Source organism: Pelodiscus sinensis, chromosome 27 (genome assembly GCF_049634645.1).
Source record: "Pelodiscus sinensis isolate JC-2024 chromosome 27, ASM4963464v1, whole genome shotgun sequence".
Classification (NCBI taxonomy): domain Eukaryota; kingdom Metazoa; phylum Chordata; order Testudines; family Trionychidae; genus Pelodiscus; species Pelodiscus sinensis.
In genome coordinates, this window is record NC_134737.1 from 17,973,302 (window position 1) to 17,983,117 (window position 9,816).

The following is a 9,816-nucleotide window of genomic DNA, read 5'->3' on the forward strand; positions in this document are numbered from 1 at the left end:
TCAAGCTGAGGTGTCTGCTGAGAAAAGCTGCTCCGCGTTTCCCTGGTCTGCTGGGGGGGGGGTGCTAGCTCCGCGTCTTCCTGGTCTGCTGGGGGGGGGTGCTAGCTTCGCGTCTCCCTGGTCTGCTGGGGGGGGGGTGCTAGCTTCGCGTCTCCCTGGTCTGCTGGGGGGAAGCAGCTAGTGTGGGGTTGCCTCACCCCGTTTGTAAGTAGGGATCCGATGTAAGTCGGATCCATGTAACCCGGGGACTGCCTGTATGAAGATATGCAAATGAACATTACTGGTCCTCCAAAAGCTCGTGAATGGATTTACTGGTCCCTGTGTCAAAAAGTTTGGGAACCCCTGCTCTAGGCCGTAACTTTTGTAGGAGAAATCCAAACCTTCTCTGTGTTGAAGGGAAGGGGGGTATCCAGGTCCAGCAGAGCCACAAAAATCAAGCTAAGATTAAGATCCAGAGTCCCCCATGTCCTTCTGCTATGGATAGATTGAGGTTTTCATCACTAAGGCTGGCAAATTCTGTGGCCCCTCCCCCAGCTGAAAGGGGCTGGCTGTTCCTGTTGTTCCCGGAACCTCCGCCCACCCTCCGAGTCATCAGATAGACTGGCGCAGGCCTTGCCAATGCAAATAGGAAGGAAGGAAGAGGAAGGAGGAAGAGGAGGGAGGAAGAAAGGAAGGCTGGGAACACTTTAGAGTTATGTCTTCCTAAGGGAGGTCCAGTCAACACCCAGAAACTGCACCTAATTTAACTAGCTCTAGCACCGTCAGAAATTATTGGCCATGCTGCAAGAATTACATGCTCTGGCCTCTGTTATGTCAGGCCAGATGATCACAATGGTCCCTCCCAGCCTTTGTGGCTCTAACTCTACGGGTATGTTTACACTAGCCCCCTAGTTCGAACTAGGGAGGCTAATGTAGGCATTCGAAGTTGCAAATGAAGCTCAGGATTTAAATATCCCAGGCTTTATTTGCATCTTCCCATCCGGTCACCATTTTGAAATTCCACTAGTCCGAAATAACTGCCTGCGGCTACACATGGCAATCAAACATTAACTCGAACTAAGTCCTTAGTTCGAGTTAACTGTTACATCTCATTCCACAAGGTGCAACAGTTAACTTGAACTAAGGACTTAGTTCGAGTTAACATTTGACTTCCGTGTGTAGCTGCGGGCAGTTAGTTCGGACTAAGGGGATTTAAAAATGGCGCCTGAACGGGAAGATGCAAATAAAGACTGGGGGTATGTCTACACTACCCTCCTAGTTCGAACTAGCGGGGTAATGTATGCATACCGCACTTGCTAATGAAGCCCGGGATTTGAATTTCCCGGGCTTCATTAGCATAAGCGGGGAGCCGCCATTTTTAAATCCCTGCTTGTTCGAACCCCGTGTAGCACGGCTACACGGGGCTCGAACTAGGTAGTTCGGACTAGGGTGCCTATTCCGAACTACCGGTACACCTCGTTTCACGAGGAGTAACGGTAGTTCGGAATAGGCACCCTAGTCCGAACTACCTAGTTCGAGCCCCGTGTAGCCGCGCTACACGGGGTTCGAAGCAGCGGGGATTTAAAAATGGCGGCTCCCCGCTTATGCTAATGAAGCCCGGGAAATTCAAATCCCGGGCTTCATTAGCAAGTGCGGTATGCATACATTACCCCGCTAGTTCGAACTAGGAGGGTAGTGTAGACATACCCTGGGATATTTAAATCCCGGGCTTCATTTGCAACTTCGAATGCCTACATTAGCCACCCTAGTTCGAACTACCCTATTAGAGTAACTGAACCAGGACCGTTACCATCCCTGGTGTGGGCACAGGTCAGTTCAGAAACCCATCTAGATCCCTTGGTGTGTGCTCCGAGTGTACAGTCCTGACTGCCCAATGCCTAGGCCACAAGGGGCCTGATTCTGCCTGGCGCTTTGTGCTCAACTGGGCTGTGACAACAGTTCTCAGCCTGGGGGCCAGGACCCCCTGGAAGGCTGCAAACAGGTTTTGGGGGCTGTGACGGCGCGTTGGGGGTTCCCGTCTCCTGCACCCCGAAATGGCACAAACAGACTGCACCAGCCAGTGGAATTGAGGGTGGTTTATTGCTCCTCCAGCACAGCGCAGCACAGATGTAATCTGGTCACAGAACTGGGCTAGGATGCCTCAGGCCCCCTTGAGTTGGGGGGAGACTGGGCCCCTAAACTCCAGCTCCTTCCCCTAGGCTCTCCTCCATGCCCTCCGACAGCCAGCCACCAACTCACTAACTTCCAGCCCTGCCCCCCAGCCAGGGCAGCATCCACCTTCCTTTGTTCCTCTCCATGGGGGGTGTCTGGCCACTGGTTCAACAAGTTTGGCCTTACCTCTGCCTAGTGAGGTTTTCCCTGCTGGGTCTTGCTCCAGACAGCAGGGGTAACCACATCCCAGCAAGTACCCCCACTATGTCACAGTTCTCCCCCCTCCAAGAGTGAACTGAGCAGGGTCACTCCGCTCGTGACCTGGGGAAGTTCGGGCCCCTCGCTACGGGACAGCGCGGCGGCGATGATGTTGGCCTCCCCTTGATGTGGATCACTTCCATGTCGTAGTCCTGCAGGAGCAGGCTCCACCGCAGCAGCTTGGCGTTCGTCCCTTTCATCTGGTGTAGCCAGGTCAGGGGGAAGTGGTCGGTGTCACCGTGAAACGCCGGCCAAACAGGTACGGCTGCAGCTTTTGCAGGGCCCACACCATGGCCAGGCGTCCCTCTCTACGGTCGCGTAGCTCCGCTCCCGGGGCAGCAGCTTCCTGCTCAGGTACACGATGGGGTGACGTTCCCCTTTCTCGTCCGCCTGCATCAGCACCGCCCCCAGCCCGGTGTCCGAGGCGTCCGTAAACACGATAAAGGGCTTGTCGAAGTCTGGGTTTACCAACACTGGGGCCTTGGCCAGGGCTCCCTTCAGTGCACAGAGAGCCCTCTGGCACTGCTCCGTCCAGACCACCCTGTCGGGCCTCCCCTTCCTGCACAGCTCTGTGATCGGGGCAGCGATGGAGCTGAAGTTGGGCACAAACCTCCGGTAGTACCCGCCATCCCAATGAAAGCCTGGACCTGCTTCTTGGTCTGGGGCACAGGCCAGTCCCGGATGGCCTCCACTTTGGCCGGCTCTGGCTTCAAGCAGCCGCTCCCCACCTTATGGCCCAGGTAGGACACTTCGGCCATTCCAACCTTGCACTTCCCAGCCTTTACAGTCAGCCCAGCCTCCCTCAGCCGATCCAGTACCTGGCTGACCTGGGCCACGTGGTCCTCCCAGGACTGGCTGAAGACGCAGATGTCATCGATGTACGCTAGGGCACAGTTCTCCATTCCCCTCAGCAGCTGGTCCACCAGGCGCTGGAAGGTGGCCGGCGCCCCTTTGAGGCCAAAGGGCAGGACCAGGAACTCATAGAGCCCCAGTGGCGTGATGAAAGCCGATTTCAGTCTGGCCTCCTGGTCTAGCGGCACCTGCCAGTAGCCCTTGGTTAGGTCCAGGGTGGTGAGATAGCGAGCTCCCCCCAGCTTGTCCAGGAGCTCGTCGGGTCTTGGCATTGGGTAGGCGTCGGACACCGTGATGGCGTTGAGCTTCCGGTAGTCCACACAGAACCGGATCGACCCGTCCTTCTTGGGAACCAGCACCACGGGAGAGGCCCAGGGGCTGGAGGATGGCTGGATCACCCCCAGGGCCAACATGTCCTGGACCTCTCTCTCCAGGTCCTGGGCTGTTTTCCCTGTGACCCTGAATGGGGCGCAGCGCACCGGGGGGTGAGTGCCCGTCTGCACCCGGTGGACAGCCAGGTTGGTGAGACCCAGCTTGTTGGAGAACAGCTGCTTGTGGGAGCGCAGCACCTCCCGGATCTTGGCCTGCTGGGCTGGGGTGAGCTGGTCCGAGAAGGAAATTGACTCCAGCAAAGAGTCCTCTCCGGTCCCAGGGAACAGGCCCACCAGGGGATCCTCCCCCTGCTCCTCCCAGGGCTTACACACGGCCAGCACCAAGTTCTCCCTGTCCCAGTACGGCTTCATCATGTTAACATGATATACCCGCTGGCCGCGCGTCCGGCCCGTCAGCTCCACCACGTAGTTCACCTCGTTCAGCTGCTTAACCACCTTGAAGGGGCCGTCCCAGGCGGCTTGCAGCTTGTTCTTCTGCACGGGGATCAGGACCATCACCTGGTCCCCGGTAGCGTAGGCGCGGGCCCGTGCATTGCGGTCGTACCAGACCTTCTGCTTCCTCTGGGCCCTGCTCAGGTTCTCTCTGGCCAGGCCCATGAGCTCGGCAAGTTTTTCCCGGAATGTCAGGACGTATTCCACGACCGGCTCACCCTCCGGGGAGACCTTCCCCTCCCACTCGTCTTTCAATAAGTCCAGGGGGCCCCTCACTCGCCTCCCATATAACAGCTCGAACGGCGAGAACCCCGTGGACTCCTGGGGCACTTCCCTGTATGCAAACAGCAGGTGGGGTAGGTACTTGTCCCAGTCCTGCGGGTGTTTGTGCATAAAGGTCCGTAGCATCTGCTTCAGAGTCCCATTGAACCTCTCCACCAACCCGTTGGTCTGGGGGTGATACGCCGAGGCCCAGGTGTGTTACACCCCACTCTTCTCCCACAAGCACCGGAGCAGGGCCGACATGAAGTTGGATCCCTGGTCCGTGAGAACCTCTTGGGGAAACCCCACCCTGCTGAAAATGGTCAGCAGTGCGTCTGCCACCGTGTCTGCCTCGATGGAGGGCAGGGCCACGGCCTCGGGGTAGCGGGTGGCGAAGTCCACCACCACCAGGATGTATTTCTTCCCTGTCCGGGTCGCTCTGCTGAAGGGCCCCACAATATCCATCGCCACCTTCTGGAAAGGCTCCTCTATGATGGGCAGGGGTCTCAATGCAGCTTTCTTCCTGTCTTGGGCCTTCCCCACTCGTTGGCAGGAGTCGCAGGACCGGCAGTACCGCTGGACAGCTGCAAACATCCCCGGCCAATAGAAGTTTTGGAGCAGCCTCAGCCGCGTGCGCCGGATCCCCTGGTGTCCCGGGAACGGGATGTCATGGGCCAGGTGTAGCAGCTTGCGGCGATACCTTTGGGGAACCACCAGCTGCCGCTGGAGCCCCCACTTGCCTACCGTCCCGGGGGAAAGCCATTCCCGGTACAGAAATCCCCTCTCCCACCGGAACTTCTCCTGGCAATCTCCTCCTAGGGGTTGAGCGGCACCCAGGTCAGCCCGGTCCCTCAGGGCCTGCAAGGAGGGATCCGCTCGCACCTCCGCCTGGAATTCAGCGGCTGGGGCTGGGACAGGGCCGTGGTTCCCCCCACTGCCTAGGTCCAACTCTAGGTCTGCTGGGACGGGGCCCTGGGCCCCCTGTTGGGGAACCTCCTCGAGTTCCGGGCCGCCAGCCCCTCGCTTGCTCTGGCTACGGGTGGTGACCAGCGTCCTGTGGGGTCCGTCTGGCCACTCCTCTAGGTCACTCCCCATTAGCACGTCGGTGGGCAAGTGCGGGTGCACCCCCACTTCCTTGGGGCCCTCCTTGGCCTCCCATTTCAGATGCACCCTGGCTACGGGTACCTTAAAGGGGGTGCCGCCTATGCCCCTCAGTGTCAGCTGAGTGTCGGGTAGCATACGGTCTGAGCCCACTATGTCGGGCCGGGCCAGCGTCACCTCCGCCCCCGTGTCCCAGAAACCCGTAACCTTCCTACCATCCACCTCCAGGGGTACGAGGCAGTCCCTCCGTAGGGGCCGCCCCGCCCCCACCCGGTGCACGGATAAATCTGTCTCCCGAGGGTCAGACCTCCCAGGGGAGGTGCACTGAGCATCCTTCCCCCCTCCCCGAGCGGAGGTTTGCCGGCCAGCCCCTGCCACTGGGGCAGCCTGCCCTTCCTCCCGCCCCAGCCAGTTAACCCTGGAACGTCCCAGGTCATGGGACCTGTTCTTGCGCCTGGTGCATTGAGCCCTCTTGTGGCCTCGTTGCCCACAGCGATGGCAAGTTAGGTTCTGTGGGCCCATTCGGGTCGGCTCTGCCCGGGCCCTGGCTGGTTTTCTGGGGTATCGATGACTGGTCCTGGTCCCTGGGGCTCGCCTCGGAGGTGTCTCTCTCCGTTGCTCCGCCGAGAACCGGTCTCTGCGCGATTCTCTTTCTCTCCGGGACTCCCGTTCACCCCCGGACCGGCTCTCCGTGAACTCATCCGCCAGTCTCCCGGCCTCCTGGAGGTTCTCTGGTCTCCGGTCCTTGAGCCACAGCCTCAGTTTGGGTGGGCACGCTTCATAGAACTGCTCCATCATGAACAGCTTGAGCAGCTCCTCTGCAGTCTGGGCTCCGACTCCAGACACCCACTTGCGGCAGTATTGCGACAGGCGGGAGGCCAGATCCACATAGGTCTCCCGTGGCTCCTTCTGCACCCCCCAGAACATCTTCCTGTACATCTCGGGGGTCAGCCCGAACTTGTGCAGCAGGGCCTCCTTGACTCGGTTGTAATCCCCTGGCTGTAGGTCCTCCAGCTGACTGAGCACTCCGGCCGCCTCCTGGCTCAGTGCGGGGACGAGCTCCTGTAGCCAGTCAGCTGGGGGGACCCGTTGCAGTCCACAGGCCCTCTCAAAGGAGCTGAGGAATCCGTCTATGTCGCCCATGTCCTTCAGTTGGGCCACCACGAGCCTCTCCAAGCGCCTGGCAGCCCCGGGACCCTGGGGCCCATCCGCACTTGGCGCAGCCGGTGCCCCGCCGGGTCTCCGCTCTGCCATGGCCAGCTCATGCTGTCGCTGCCTCTCTCGATCTTGGCGCTCCTTCTCTCGGTCCTGGCGCTCCTTCTCTCGGTCCTGCCGGTCCCTCTCTCGGTCCTCTACTTCCAATTCCTTGATCCGCAGCTGGATCTCCAGCCGCCGCAGCTCCGCTGGGCTGGCCCCTGCCCTAGATGGGCTACAGCTTGCAGGCCTCCTGGGGGAAGCTGTCTCATCTCTCCGGTGGGTTCCAGCACTCCTCCCCCTCTCTGAGCCTGACACACTCTCAGGGGGGGTCTGGCTGCTTCCCCTGGGGACAAGATCCTGGCCCTGTGGCTGGTCATTCTCTTCCAGCTGGGCAATCAGCTGGGCCTTGGTTGCTTTCTGCACAGGCAAGCCCCTCTCTCTGCACAGCCCCACCAGCTCTGCCTTCAAGAGTCGGGCGTAGGCCATCTGCCCACTGGTCCCCTCGGTGCAGACTCACCAGTCTAGTGCTGCAGCGCCCCACGATTCCCAGGAACCGCTTCGCTCTGTCTCCAGCACGCCTGGCTCCAGGGCTCTTGCTTCTACTGCACCTTGTCACTTGCCGCTGGACGCTCCATCCACGGGGTGCAGTGCATCCCACTTCTGACACCAGTGTGATGGCACGTTGGGGGTCCCCCGTCTCCTGCACCCCGAAATGGCACCAACAGACTCCACCCACCGGTGGAATAGAGGAAGTTTATTGCCTCTCCAGGATACAGCACAGCACAGATGTAATCTGGTCACAGAGCTGAGCTAGGATGCCTCAGGCCCCCTTGAGATGGGGGAGACTGGGCCCCTAAACTCCAGCCCCTTTCCCTAGGCTCTCCTCCATGCTCACAGACAGCAACTAACCAACCCTCTTCCAGCCCTGCCCCCCAGCCAGGGCAGCATCCCCCTTCCTTTGTTCCTCTCCATGGGGGGTGTCTGGCCATACTGGTTGCATAGTGACTCATCCTGTTTTGCTGGGTCGTGGTACCCACGGCAGCCAGTGGGGGTTACCCCAGAGCCAGCAGCATAGAAACCAGCCAGGTACCCCCACTACGTCACAGCTTTTAATGGAAAAGTTTTCCGTTAAAAGCATTTTCGGAAAATCGCGTGTAGATTGGCAGGATACTTTTCCGCAAAAGCACTTTTTGCGGAAAAGCGTCCGTGGCCAATCTAGACGCGCTTTTCCGCAAAAAAGCCCCAATCGCCATTTTAGCCATCGGGGCTTTTTTTGCGGAAAACAGCACTGTGCTGTGTACACTGGCCCTCTTGCGAAAATGATTTGCGCGAGAGGGCTTTTGCCCGAACAGGAGCAGCACAGTATTTCCGCAAGAACACGGATGATCTTACATGAGATCGTCAGTGCTTTTGCGGAAATTCAAGCGGCCAGTGTAGACAGCTGGCAAGTTTTTCCGCAAAAGCAGATGATTTTGCGGAAAAACTTGCCAGTCTAGACACAGCCCACAAGTGTGCAGGGGCAAGATTAGAAAGGCAAAGGCTCAAAACGAGCTCAGTCAAGCTAGAGACCCAAAGGGGAACAAGAAGACATTCTACAAATATATTAGAAGCAAGCGGGAGACCAAGGACAAGGTAGGCCCACTGCCCAGTGAAGAGGGAGAAATAACAGAAAATGTGGAAATGGCAACGGTGCTTAACGACTTTGTGTCGGTTTTCACCAAGAAGGCTGGTGGCGATAGGATGCCTACAAGAGTGAATGCCGGAGAAAAAGAGGTAGGTTCAGAAGTTAAAATAGGAAAAGAATTAGTTAAAAATTACTTAGAAAGGTGAGATGTCAGCGGGGCCTGATGAAATGCATCTTAGAATACTCAAGGAGCTGACAGAGGAGGTATCTGAGCCTTTAGCTAACATCTTAGAAAAGTCATGGAAGTCGAGAGAGATCCCAGAAGACTGGAAAAGGGCAAATCTAGAGCCCATCTATAAAAAGGGAAATAAGAACAACCCAGGAACCTACAGACCAGGCTGCTTAACTTCTGAGCCAGGACATATAATGGAGCGCCCGCCAGAAACAACACTGCCAACATCTCGCCACATAGCACCAAGCGGCAGTCACCCGCCGGGGCTCGCTCCCTGTCGGCACGCAGGCCAGCGCTGCCCTGACATCTGACGGAGAAGCTGCGGCTAGCTCCCCCAGGCACTGCCCAGGCCCCTGTGAATATGCTCGTTGTTAGAGTCTGGAGAACGTCAGGACAGAAGCAGCCTGGGGAAACCTGAGACCCAGGAATGCATGAGTGCGGCTGTGTGTGTGGCCACCCTACAGTAGCACAGCTACAGCGCTGCGGCTGGGCCTCTGTAGCACCATCGCGTGGGCACGTCCTTCACCCGCGGAAGGGATTTCTCATCGCTGTCATTATTGCCCCTCCCTGCGAGGCAGCAGCTGGGCAGGCGGAAGAATTGCATCAGTGTAGCTGCGTCTGCAGCGAGGGATAGATAGAGCTATGCCAGGCCGGGGCGAAATCTTTCACAGGCCTGAGCGATGGAGCTAAGTCAACTTAGTGTGGCGGCGTAGACAAGGCCATCGTGGGGATATAAAAATAAGCAGTCACCACAGCAAGGCGTGTTCTGTGTGTTACGACAACAGGGAGTCCTCTGGCACTTACGGGGGGAGGGGTAGCTCAGTGGTTTGAGCATTGGCCTGCTAAACCCAGGGCTGTGAGTTCAATCCTTTTGGAGGCCATTTAGGGATTTGGGGCAAAAATTTGTCAGGGATGGTGCTTGGTCCTGCTGTGAAGGCAGGGGCCTGGACTCAATGACCTTTCAAGGTCCCTTCCAGTTCTAGGAGACAGGCAATCTCCATTAATTAATTTACTTTGGGGAGTTGGGCAGCAGCATTTGTGGGTAAAACCCACTTTGTCAGAGGCATGAAAGCTTGTGCCCAAACCCATGTGTGAGTCTCTAAGGTGCCAATGGATTCCTTGCTGGTTCTGCTGAAACAGACTCACCTGGCCGCCCCTCTGAGATCTTGTACTATGGGGGAGAGAGGCTAATTTCCCTGGCTCTGCTGCAGCCTTTAAGGTGAACCCAGTGCTAGTGACTGAATTCCTCACCGGCAGGCCAAGGCCCAGGGCCAGGTATGGGGGGCTCCAGAGCCGCATTATGACTTTCGTGGGCC